This window comes from Pan troglodytes, chromosome 3, assembly GCF_028858775.2.
Source record: "Pan troglodytes isolate AG18354 chromosome 3, NHGRI_mPanTro3-v2.0_pri, whole genome shotgun sequence".
NCBI lineage: Eukaryota > Metazoa > Chordata > Mammalia > Primates > Hominidae > Pan > Pan troglodytes.
Window position 1 is genome coordinate 4,319,581 of NC_072401.2, and position 12,334 is coordinate 4,331,914.

Consider the following 12,334-nt stretch of genomic DNA (forward strand, 5'->3'; position numbering starts at 1 on the left):
CTCACTTAGCTCCTGCCCTGCCATATCCTGTTTTCCTTACTCCTATCTCCTGAGAGTTCTTCCTGAATCAATTACATGCATTCAATCCCTGCCTCAGGCTCTGCTTTTAGGGAACTTGAGCTAAGACAGAAATCTTAGTACTAAATACTTTGCAAGGCCTCAGAAGCTCTGCTATCCACAGGCAGGTGAGATATTACCTTCCCTACTGCCTGGCAGTCATAGTCTATGATGCGATTCAGCTTTATGGAAGTGCTTCTCTAAAGAACTTCCCCCAATTTAAGATGATCTTAATTTGCTCACTTGTTTACTGTCCATTTAGCTGCTCTAAAATGTGAGCTCCAAATCAGGGGCCATGTCTGGTTGGTTACCCATTTCCTGGGACCTAGAACAGGCCTAGGTCAGAGCAGGTGCTCACTATTGATGGAATGCATGTTGAAAGAATGCATGAATCTCATCTCCTTTTGTGGGTGAAAAACTCATCCTATTTTCACCCTGATTAACTTTCTTTCTTTCTCTTTCTTTCTTTCTTTCTTTCTTTCTTTCTTTCTTTTTTTTTTCAAAATGGAGCCGTGATCTGTCATCCAGGCTGGAGTGCAATGGTGTGATCTCTGCTCGCTGCAACCTCTGCCTTCTGGACTAAAGCAATTCTCCTGCCTCAGCCTCCCGGGTAGCTGGGATTACAGGTGCATGCCACCACGCTCGGCTAATTTTTTGTATTTTTAATAGAGACAGGGTTTCACCATGTTGGCCAGGCTGGTCTCGAACTCCTGACCTCGTGATCTGCCCCCTTTGGCCTCCCAAAGTCCTGGGATTACAGGCATGAGACACCATACCCAGCCACTCTTGATTAACTTAATGGAAATATTTACAGGGATTCTTTCTCTTTTGGGTTCTAGCGTCCTATCTGTAACCTCTGCAGGTAATACATTTTCCTTCCTGATGATAGCATTTCTATGGTTGCTTTCACTTGCAAATCCTCTAATACTTATTTATTCCATTTCTGATTGGCATTAGACATAATTCTCAACTTTTAGTGACAGCACTTTGTTTAACTTACATATAAATCGACTTTGCCTTGAAATGTGACATTGACTAGAAGGATGAAACTTCTAACATGCAGTAGAACACAGTTTGACTGGCTAATTTATTATTTAGAAGAAGCTAATATTGCCATTATGAGGGACTTAGGTAGCTCTGAAGAACCAGTTGTATTTCTAATGTTTGCAATGTTAAATCACAGATATTGCCAACGTGAAATAGTTTCCATATGCCGTGTTCTCAATACACACCTTTTCCAAAGATATTCCAAGCTGTAGTCTTAGGAAACTGTGATTTTTCTTATTTGGTCTCATAGGAATTTGGGGAGCTATGTGGGATCTCCATAAAACGAGCTCCAGAAAAACACGTGCGCGCGCACACACACACACACACACTCACACACACACACACACACTCACACACACACACACACACTCACACACACACACACTCACACATGTACCACACCACACTTGACTCTGTTTATTTGGGACACTTGATTATCAGAAGTGCTATTTTCCACAAATACTTCTGAGAAATAATCTGAACACTTAATTGGATGCAAAAGAATGGGTATTTACTGTATATATATGTTATATAATATATATTATATATTATATGATATATATTATCATATATATAATATATGATTATATAATATATCATATAATATATAAAATATAATATATATTATATATTATATATAATATAATATATATTATATGCTATATATTATATTATATATAATATATAATATAATATATAGCATATAATATATAATATATATTATATAACATATATATAGTAAATACCCATTCTTTTGCATCCAATTAAGTGTTCAGATTATTATATTATATATATTAAATATAATATATAATATATATATATATATAAAATAATCAGTGTTTCCAGCAGCAAAAGCAATTGGAAAATCGCTAGTTTTATTAGGTTCATTATTCTCCCTTAGCGTAGTGTGGCATCAGCATGGCTCTTATTCCTAAATTGCCTCTTTAAAACAAGGGCTGGTGCTTCTTACAGGCAATTCCTAACTCTTGGGTTTTGTAGAGGGTCCAAAACTCTTTGGAACCTATAATTCAAGGAAAGTCTCCACTTTGGTTTTGCATTTTGTGTGGTCTCTTTGGGTGACTGAATTTATGTCACAAGGTGCACATGTTTGGGGGAGGATCATGGACAGCCCATCGCTCTTGTGCTTTGGTAGGAAGTACTTGCCGTTAAGGGGAAGGACTTAGTTACTGATTCTAGGGAACAATTGGGTAGAAAGAGATGGACTCCCTGTATTTGAAATTCGAACTCAAGCTTGGCTCTAAGTGTTTCCTTGCTTTGCTGTGCTCCAGGGGAGTCACTGAGCAGAAGGAAGCGAGTTGCCTGAGATTCCTCAAAGCCCGCAGCCCTTTTGGAGGTTACATTGTTATTCTCAGAACCTTTATGATGCATAATAAAGACCTAGCTTAGACCAATATTAGGATGAGTTATCTTGCTACTAACATCCTTTTAGGTAGAAGTTGCTGGTCCCATCTTGCTCACAATCCTCCAAAGTTTGGAAGTTACTTTCCAGGAGACTTAACTTGCACTGAGAGCTGCCCTCCCACCCTCTCTCCAAATTTCCTCTTGGGGGTAGCCTAACAAGGTGCTGTCACAGACCCTTGCCAGCCACGATGACCCCACCCAGACCATCCCTCTGCTGTTTCACTCTTTGATACTCTGGAGCTCTCTGGGGAGGGGTGAGACCTGCTGTCTGGTTTGTACGGTTTGCCCAGGTCTTACAGTCATGGCTGGCTGCCTCTCTCTGAGAACTGGGACTCCTGAACTTGGTGAAATACCTCAGCCATCAATCATGTTAAATTATTGGGGACACTCATTTAAAATCCGAGTCTGCTCCAGATGGACTCTCTCTCTTTCTGCCCAGACCGTGAGAGAGAGACCGTGAGAGAGAGAGAGAGAGACCGTGCCCTGACCTGCTGGACGGTGGAGATGCTCGTGGGCTGTGAGCAAGGGATGCAAAGGCTGCCGGGAATCCCATCTTTCCAGCATCATCTGCCAAGGCACATCAGTTCCTGTGTGTCTTGATGGGTTCTGGCAGCATTACTGTCATTGAAGGAAAACATTTTAGCCATATTAAAGGTGAATGCAGCAATCCCCACACAGGCTGCCTGGAAGGGACGCGGGACAAGGGTAGGTTTTCTCTGTGATGGACAGGAGGCAGGCGGCCCTCCCACAGCCCTGCCTGGCAATGCAGATGTGTTCCCAAAAGACACTGGGGGTCAGCTGGAGTGCTGTGCCAAGGCGGGCTCACCCGGGCCGTGGGTTCGCTCTGATTGCAGTGGTTTCCCACCAGCTCCTTGGAGAGCTGGCAGATGACCCAGCCCCACGGCAGGAGCTGTGAATGGCAGAACGAGATACAACAATTTGATATCCACTTGCCAGATGAGCTGGGTGTCGTCAGTCACCTGGCTCTGCGCCAACGTCTTTTTGCACAAACACTTATGAATTCAGCCAGGAGGAAAAGCACTCTGATTATGAATTGAGCAGAAGGAAACAAAGTTCTGCAGATAAACACCAATGAGACAAAAAACCACGAATAAGAAAAATGACAGAAAAGGAGAACCTTCCCAGAAGCCTCCTGCCAGTGAACAGCCACCATAGCAAGAGCATGGAGGCCCTGGGTTTTGAACTGTGAGATAAGGAAGATGATGAAAACCTCCCTAGCAGCCAGGCAAGCACAAGATTCCTGTGAAATCCAGATCTAAGCGTTTTGACCATAGAAGTAATATTATGTCATAGATGAGAGCTGTGAGTTGCTGAACCCAAAGTGAGTTCAAATCCGAGCTCTGCCTCCTGCTACCTGTGTGACTTTGAGAAGTTCCAGCACTGCTTTGTGCCTCAGTTTTGTCATCTGTTAAATGGGCATAATCACAGCTCCTGCCTCAGAGTAGTTGTAAATTAATACATGTAAAGCACTGAAATCATCCTGGTATACAGTAATTGTTATGAACGTTATTTTCTTGGAAGGACAGAACTTATTTTCATGGTCTAATCCTAAAAGTCTAAAAAATGTGAGAGAAGAGAAAAGAATCTAGAGTCTCACCATGAGGGGGAAAAGTAAACTTGAAGCAGGACAGGGTCATTGACAATTTCCTGTGATTCTACAGCTGCCTTGTACACTATGGTAGCTCCTAGCCACTTGTTGTTTAGATTTTGTGATTTAGAAATGAATTAAGGCCGGGCATGTTGGCTCACACCTGTAATCCCAGCATTTTGGGAGGCCAAGTTGGGCAGATCACCTGAGGTCAGGCGTTCAAGATCAGCCTGGCCAACATGGTGGAATCTCGTCTCTACAAAAATACAAAAATTAGCCGGGCATGATGGCGCGTTCCTGTAATTCTGGCTACTCAGGAGGCTGAGGCAGGAGAACTGCTTGAACCCGGGAGATGGAGGTTGCAGTGAGATGAGATTGCACCACTACATTCCAGCCTGGAGGACAGAGTGAGACTCTGTCTCAAAAAAAAAAAAAACAAAAAATTAAGAGAAAATTGAAATTTCAGCTCTTCATTCTCACCAGCCACATTTCAAGGGCTCAACAGCCCATGTGGGTGGCTAGCAGCTCCCATGTTGGACAGTGCAGAGTAGAGCAAGCCTGCCATTGCAGAATGTTTGATTGGACAGTGACTGAATAGTCTAGTGCAGTGGTCCCCAATTTTTTTTAGCACCAAGGACCAGTTTCCATGTATTTGTGGGGGGAAAGTTCAGGATGATTCAAGTGCATTACATTTATTGTGTACTTTATTTCTATTGTTATTAACATTATAATATATAATGAAATCATTATACAACTCACCACAATGTAGAATCAGTGGGAGCCCTGCACTTGTTTTCCTGCAACTGGATAATTCCATCTCTAGGTGGTGGGAAACAGTGACAGATCATCAGGCATTAGATTCTCATAAGGAGCACACAACCTAGATCCCTTCCACATGCAGTTTACAATAGGGTTGGTGCTCCTATCAGAATCTAATGCCACTGCTGATCGGACAGGAGACAGAGCTCAGGCAGTAACGCTAGCCATGAGGAGCTGCTGTAAATACAGATGAAGCTCCACTCACTAGCCCACTGCTCACCTCCTTCTGTGCAGCCCAGTTCCTAACAGGCCACAGACCGCTACTGGTCTGTGGTCTGGGGGATGGGGACCTCTGGTCTATTGGATAACACTGGCTTGGAGGGTACTGATCAGCCAAAGAAGCACTGAGATGATTTGGCCTCCATTAATAAGAATGATGGCCTTTTTTTTTTTTTTTTTTTTTTTTTTGAGACAGAGTTTCACTCTTGTTGCCCATGCTGGAGTGCAGTGGCACCATCTCGGCTCACTGCAACCTCTGCCTCCCAGGTTCAAGAGATTCTTATGCCTCAGCCTCCCAAGTAGCTGGAATTACAGGTGCCTGCCACCATGCCTGGCTAATTTTTGTGTTTTTAGTAGAGTCGGGGTTTTGCCATGTTGACAATGCTGGTCTTGAATTCCTGACCTCAACTGATCCACCTGCCTCAGTCTCCCAAAGTGCTGGGATTACAGGCATGAGACACCGTGCCTGGCCACATGGAATTTTTTTGAGCATTTATTTCCAAGCACCTTCCCTGCATTTTCTCAGTTAATCCTCCCAGTGACTCTTTGAAGCAGGGACTATGACAATCTTCATTTCATAGATGGAGCAACTGAGGCACAGAGAGCAAGTCAATGGCCATGGTTGCCCAGCTGAGGAAGGATGGAGCCGGCTGAGATCCTGTTCTGGGGATCTAACTCTGCAGCCTGCATTCTGGGATGTTGTATTCTCCCATGTTGCTATCTGACGAGCACAGCATGGGCTCAGAGTACAGAGAGGAGGCACCAGCTAATAAGGAGAGGTCTGGGGTGAAGGCTGGTGCCTTGGGGAAGAAGAGAGAGGCCCCATTCTAAAGGGATGGCATTGGAAGCTCATAGTGATAAAGCAAGGCCAACAGATTTTGGGCCTGGGAGTTAAACACACAGCTCTGGTTTCTGCCTTTACACAGCGGTGATGAATGGACACTGAGAGCCTCTCAAGCTAAAGTTGTCATCACTGCTCTTCATAGTCTGAAGGTGCATGAAATGATCAACTTTATTCCAAAGGGCTTTTATGCCTAAGTCTGTGGTTAGTGTATAAACAGATATTTACTGAAGTCCTGCTGGGTGCAGACACTGTGGCCAACCCTGACGCTACAGTCGAGATGAAGCCAGTTTCTGTCCTCATGGAGACCTGTCTATTGATAAGAAAAGAGAAAGCTCACTGAGCATTGACCCTGTGCCTACTGCTTTTGATGCATCTCTCATTTAATCCTTCTATCAAATCTGTGAAATAAACACATCACCATCATCTCTGTTTCACATTTAGGGAAACATATGCTTAGAGAGGGTAAGTAACTTGGTCAAGGTCACACAGCTTCAAACTCTCATCCCACAGGTGCAGGAATGAGAGGCAGCAGCTGTGGAAGCCAGGGTCTCTGGCAGTCCTTGTCTCTGGGCGGTGATCCAGAGAGAGAGAGAACACGATTGTCTCAGCATTGGGTCTTCTTCTGAGTCGTCTTGAAGGAGTAATTCCAGAGCGTCTCACTGTTAAACATCATGTTGTGAATGACTCCGTGAGCTCTGACCCAGTGACCTTGGGGATAAAGGAGGGGAGGTACGGAGAAACTCTTCGAATGGATGTTACCGGGGTGTCAGTGTTCTTTGAGGACACAGGCTATGTGTCACCAAATTGAAGGGGTGGCCTGCCCCTCCACCCCTGTCGGTATTTCTAGTCAGGTGGGATGAGAGACGGGGAAAAGAAATAAGACACAGAGTCAAAGTATAGAGAAACAACAGTGGTTCCAGGGGACAGGCACTCAGCACACAAAGGACGTGCACTGGCACCGGCCTCTGAGTTCCCTCAGTTTTTATTGATTACGATTTTCATTATTTCAGCAAAAAGAAATGTAGTATGAGAGCAGGGTGATAATAAGGAGAAGATCAACAAGAAATATGTGAGCAAAGGAATCTATATCATAATTAAGTTCAAGGGAAGGTACTATGCCTGGACGTGCATGTAGGCCAGATTTATGCTTCTCTCCACCCAAACATCTCAGTGGAGTAAAGAATAACATGGCAGCATTGCTGCAAACATGTCTCACCTCCCGCCACAGGGCAGCTTTTCTCCTATCTCAGAGTTGAACAAATGTACAATCGGGCTTTACAGCGAGACATTCAGTTCCCAGGGGCAAGCAGGAGACAGTGGCCTTCCTCCATCTCAACTGCAAGAGGTTTTCCTCTTTGACTAATCCACCTCAGCACAGACCCTTTACGGGTATCGGGCTGGGGGACAGTCAGGTCTTTCTCATCCCATGAGGCCATATTTCAGACTATCACATGGGGAAAAACCTTGGACAATACCCTGCTCTCAAGGGCAGAGGTCCCTGTGGCTTTCCACAGTACATTGTGCCCTTGGTTTGTTGAGACTACAGAATGGCGATGACTTTTACCAAGTATACTGCTTGTAAACATTTTGTTAACAAGGCACTTCCTGCACAGCCCTAGATCCCTTAAACCTTGATTTTATACAACACATGTTTTTGTGAGCTTCAAGTTGGGTCAAAGTGGCTGGAGCAAAGTGGCTGGGGCATGGCTACAAATTAACAATATCTAAGCAAAGAAATTGTTTAAAGTACAGGTCTTTTTCAAAATGGAGACTCTTATGTCTTCCCTTTCTACATAGACACAGTGACAGTCTTATCTCTCTTTCTTTTCCCTGCATTTCCCCCTTTTCTTTTTGACAAAACCGCCATCGTCATCATGGCCCATTCTCACTGGTCGCTGTCTCTCCGGAGCTGCTGGATATACCTCTGTAGACTAACAATAGAGAGGACAGACATACAAGAATTAACACAAAATTTGCAATAGTGGAATTTCCAATGGTTTTAACCCAAGTGATAGGGTTAAGATTTGTGAGGCTATCAACAGCTTTTACCATTGCCTCAGTTTCTGGCACCAGATTTAACTGGGCTTTTGATGTTTCAAAAATTTGTTCTTTCAATTTAGAAATATCTAAGGTAAGATTATCTTCTCTTCCTTGTAGATGGCGTCTAACCATGTCCCAGTGATGTTCAGATTCATTATAGGCTCGAGGTCTAATACAAAAATCTGACATATTCCAGTCACACAGTAACTGAAAAAGATATTCCAAGCTCATGAGCCTATCTCTCATCCAAATAACAGTTTGTCTAAGATCATTAATTTGATTTGCCAATTTTTGATCTGAGTCTGAGAATTCCACAATTTTGAGGAATTCTTTTGCCAATTATTCACATATTCTGCAGTTTGAACAGAGGAGTGTAAAGCAATTCCAGCAGCCGCAGCAGTAGCTGTGACTGCAATAAGACCCATAATCACTGCAATCAGAGTAAAAATGAATCTTTTAGATCTAGTTAGAACTCCTTTTACTACTTCTGTTAAGATATCTACGGATGGAGAAGCCTCCCACGGTCGATCCATGGACACAGGGATCCACACGCCTTCTCTTGCCCTTACTAACAGAATACCATGCTGTCAATCAAAAGTTGAATCAATGCAAGTAAACAAGCTACAATTTTCACAGGTTATAGTTTGGGAATCTGGTTTAATAGCTACGTTTCCTACAACTAGCATATACGGGGGTTTTACACAACTTTGCAAAGGAATTGTCAGATTGGAATTTAGGTTAATAGTATAATATGGCTTATGATTTCTTGTTCCCATAACTTGATTTCCAGACCAAATTCTAATGTGGTACGAGGCCACAGTGAGCTTCCATAATTCTGGGTGTTCAGGACCAACAACAGGACTAACTAACTTTGGTCGGGGTGATGGAATCCCCTTTTCACCCCATTTCCATGGATAGGGTGATTCTAGCCTTCTATAAACCTGGTCTAGCCTTTTAGTTAAATCACCATCGTAGGCCAGATTAGTGGGCCAGACAGATGGAGCCTGTGAACATGAGTGGGTCTGGCCCATACAGTCATAATATAATTGGCCTCGAGGGGCCCAGTCTATAATAATTCTGAATTTATTGTTTTGTAGTACCACTGCAGTATCGGCCACACATTCTTCCCAAACTAAGACTTCTGGGTCTTTTGATTCTTCTGGAATTTCCTTCTGGCATGGTTTCCATTTAGGCCTAAATTTTAATGATCTTTGATAGGAAGAATTCTGTAAATTATTCATTTGTGACCCGAGTGACATTCCACTTATCATATGATAAGTAAATTTACTGGTGGCACTGACAGTAGGTTCTTCTACCAACCAATTTTGGATTGTAGGCATTAAGCATCCTGGTGCTTTTCCCAGGCAAATAGAAGGATAATGATACCCAATGGAAATGTTTATCATCATTTCTTCTTCTTCAGGTTGGGCAGGGCCACGGTCATCTGTGGGGCCTGGAACCCATGCACTGTTATTAACATATACTTCAATAGGATTATCTATCCAAGTGACTGCCCGAATTAAGGGTGGGAAAGGCACATAGGCCCAGTAAGTATAGTTAGCTGTAGCGGCTCCTGCAGACATAGGGAGACTTACCACCGTTGATACAATCATTAAAGCTGCAAGCAGCTTATTCTCTGGAGTTTGTGTTACCCTTGTGTTTTCCAGGCTTTTTTCAGCTAACTGTGTCAGCTTCTTTAGCTGGGCCCAGGTCGGCGGCCCCGCTTTCTTGGTGGATGGCAACTTCATCTGTTCTTCTGATATCACCATTTTGTTCACCCTGCGAGTCAATGATGTTTGATTGCGGGTTCTCTGTCTCTGCGGAGGTGCCTTCCCTTGCATCTCTGATGGGTTCATTGTAGAACTTCAAATGTCTAGTGGGTACCCAAACAGGAAGCTGATTTTCTCCTGGTGAAACGCAAGCAAAATCTCTCCCCCATGTCATCACCTTACCTATTTCCCAAGTTTTGTTTTTGTTGTCTTTCCACCAAATCAGTTTTCCCTCATGTGGGCTGTTCTTTTTACCAGTAAAATGTTACTCTGCAGAAGTAGTGATCTGATTTCTATATATATTTGAAACATTTAAAGTATATCGTGCTAGATTAAGTTGCATCTGGGGAGTGTTATACTCCTTACTGTCTTTTTCCTTTTTTTGTTTAACCAATTGAGCTTTGAGTGTTCTATTAGTTCTTTCAATTATGGCCTGTCCTTGGGAATTATAAAGGATTCCTGTTGTATGTGTAATTTTCTACTGATTTAAGAATTTTTGAAATGCTTTACTACAGTATCCTGGCCTATTACCTGTTTTAATTTTTTCTGGAACTCCCATGACTGCAAAACAAGATAATAAATGTCTTTTAACATGGGAAGTACTTTCTCCTGTCTGGCAGGTTGCCCATATGAAATGTGAATAAGTATCAACTGTCACATGGACAAATGACAGTTTTCCAAATGAAGGTACATGTGTGATGTCCATTTGCCATAATGCGTCAGGACATAAACCTCTAGGATTAACTCCTGCCTCTTGAGTGGGCAGGTGTAAGACTTGACACTGAGCACAATGTTGTACAATATTTTTTGCTTGTTTCCATGTGATATCAAATTTGTTTTTTAATCCTGTTGCATTTACATGAGTCAGGGCCTGAAGTTCTTGTGCTTCCATGAAGGCAGATGATACTAGCAAGTCAGCTTGTTCATTTGCCTTAGTTAAAGTTCCTGGTACATTAGTATGTGCTCGAATATGAGTAATATAAAATGGGAAACTTCTTTTTCTTACAGTCTGTTGTAACAATTTAAACAGCTGATTTAACTGATCATCCACACTATATTTGATTAGGGCTGTCTCAACATCCTTTGTAGCCTGTACTACATATGCAGAATCTGAAACAATGTTAATAGGCTGATTAAAATCTTGTAACACTGAAATGACAGCAACCAATTCTGCTCTTTGAGCTGAGTGATATTGAGTTTCAGTGACTCGTTCTTTTGGCCCAGTGTAAGCCGCTTTTCCATTGCTGGAGCCATCAGTAAACACCGTCAGAGCATTTCCTGGAGGTTTTTGTCTGGTAATTTTAGGTAAAATCCAAGTAGTCAATTTCAAAAACTGGAAGATTTTTGCTTTTGGGTAATGATTGTCAATAATTCCCACAAAAGCAGCAATACTAATCTTCCATGCACCAGAAATGATAAAGGCTTGTCTAACCTATTCCTTATTTAAAGGAACAATGATTTTATATGGGTCATTTCCACACAATTTTACTATTCGTAGTCTTGCCTGACCAATTAATGTACCCATTTGATCTAAGTACAATGTAAAAGTCTTAACTGTACTGTGAGGAAGGAATGACCACTCCACTAGATCTGTATTTTGAACAATAATGCCTGTTGGAGAATGTGCAGTAGCAAAAATTAAAAGTTGGAGTGGGGCTAAGTGATCTATTTACTTGTGCTGACTGAATTTTTTCTTCAACTAATTCAATTTCTTTAGTTGCCCCTGGAGTTAATGTTCTTTTACTATTTAAGTCTGGATCCCCTCTCAAGATAGAGAACAAAGTTGACATGGCATAAGTACGGATGCCTAGAGTTGGCCAAATCCAATTAATATCTCCTAGCAATTTTTGAAAGTCATTTAATGTTCTTAATGTGTCTTTTCTTACTTCTACTTTTTGTGGTTTAATTTTTCTCTCCTCTACCTGCATTCCCAAATAATGAAAAGGAGTGGAGGTCTGAATCTTATCAGATGCTATTGTCAGGCCTGCGTTTGCAACCTCTGTCTGCAGAAATGTGTAACAGTCAATTAATTTGTCTCTTATTTCTGCAGCACACAAAATATCATTAACATAATGAATGATATAACAGTCTGAAAACTTGTCTCTAACTGGTTGAAGAACTTGAGCTACAAAAGTCTGACAAATAGTTGGACTATTAAGCATTCCCTGAGGCAACACTTTCCAATGAAATCTGGTGGCTGGTTCTTTATTATTTATGGCTGGTATAGTAAAAGCAAATTTTTCAAAATCCTGTTTTGCCAGAGGAATGGTAAAAAAGCAATCCTTCAGATCAATTATAATTAAAGGCCAATATTTGGGGATCATGGCTGGAGAGGGCAGCCCAAGTTGGAGAGGCCCCATGGGTTGAATTACTGCATTAGCGGCTCTTGAATCAGTTAGCATGCGTCATCTGCCTGATTTTTTCTGAATTACAAACACAGGAGAATTCCAAGGCGAAAATGAAGGCTCAATATGTCCCTTTTCCAATTGTTCTTTTGCCAATAAGTGT

The 12,334-nt window shown here is 42.2% G+C and overlaps 1 pseudogene; it reads right to left on the minus strand.

The window, feature by feature from the left end:
- Positions 1-8,726: 8,726 nt before the first annotated feature.
- LOC129143680 (endogenous retrovirus group K member 5 Env polyprotein-like) lies at positions 8,727-10,379 on the minus strand (annotated as a pseudogene).
- Positions 10,380-12,334: the final 1,955 nt, after the last annotated feature.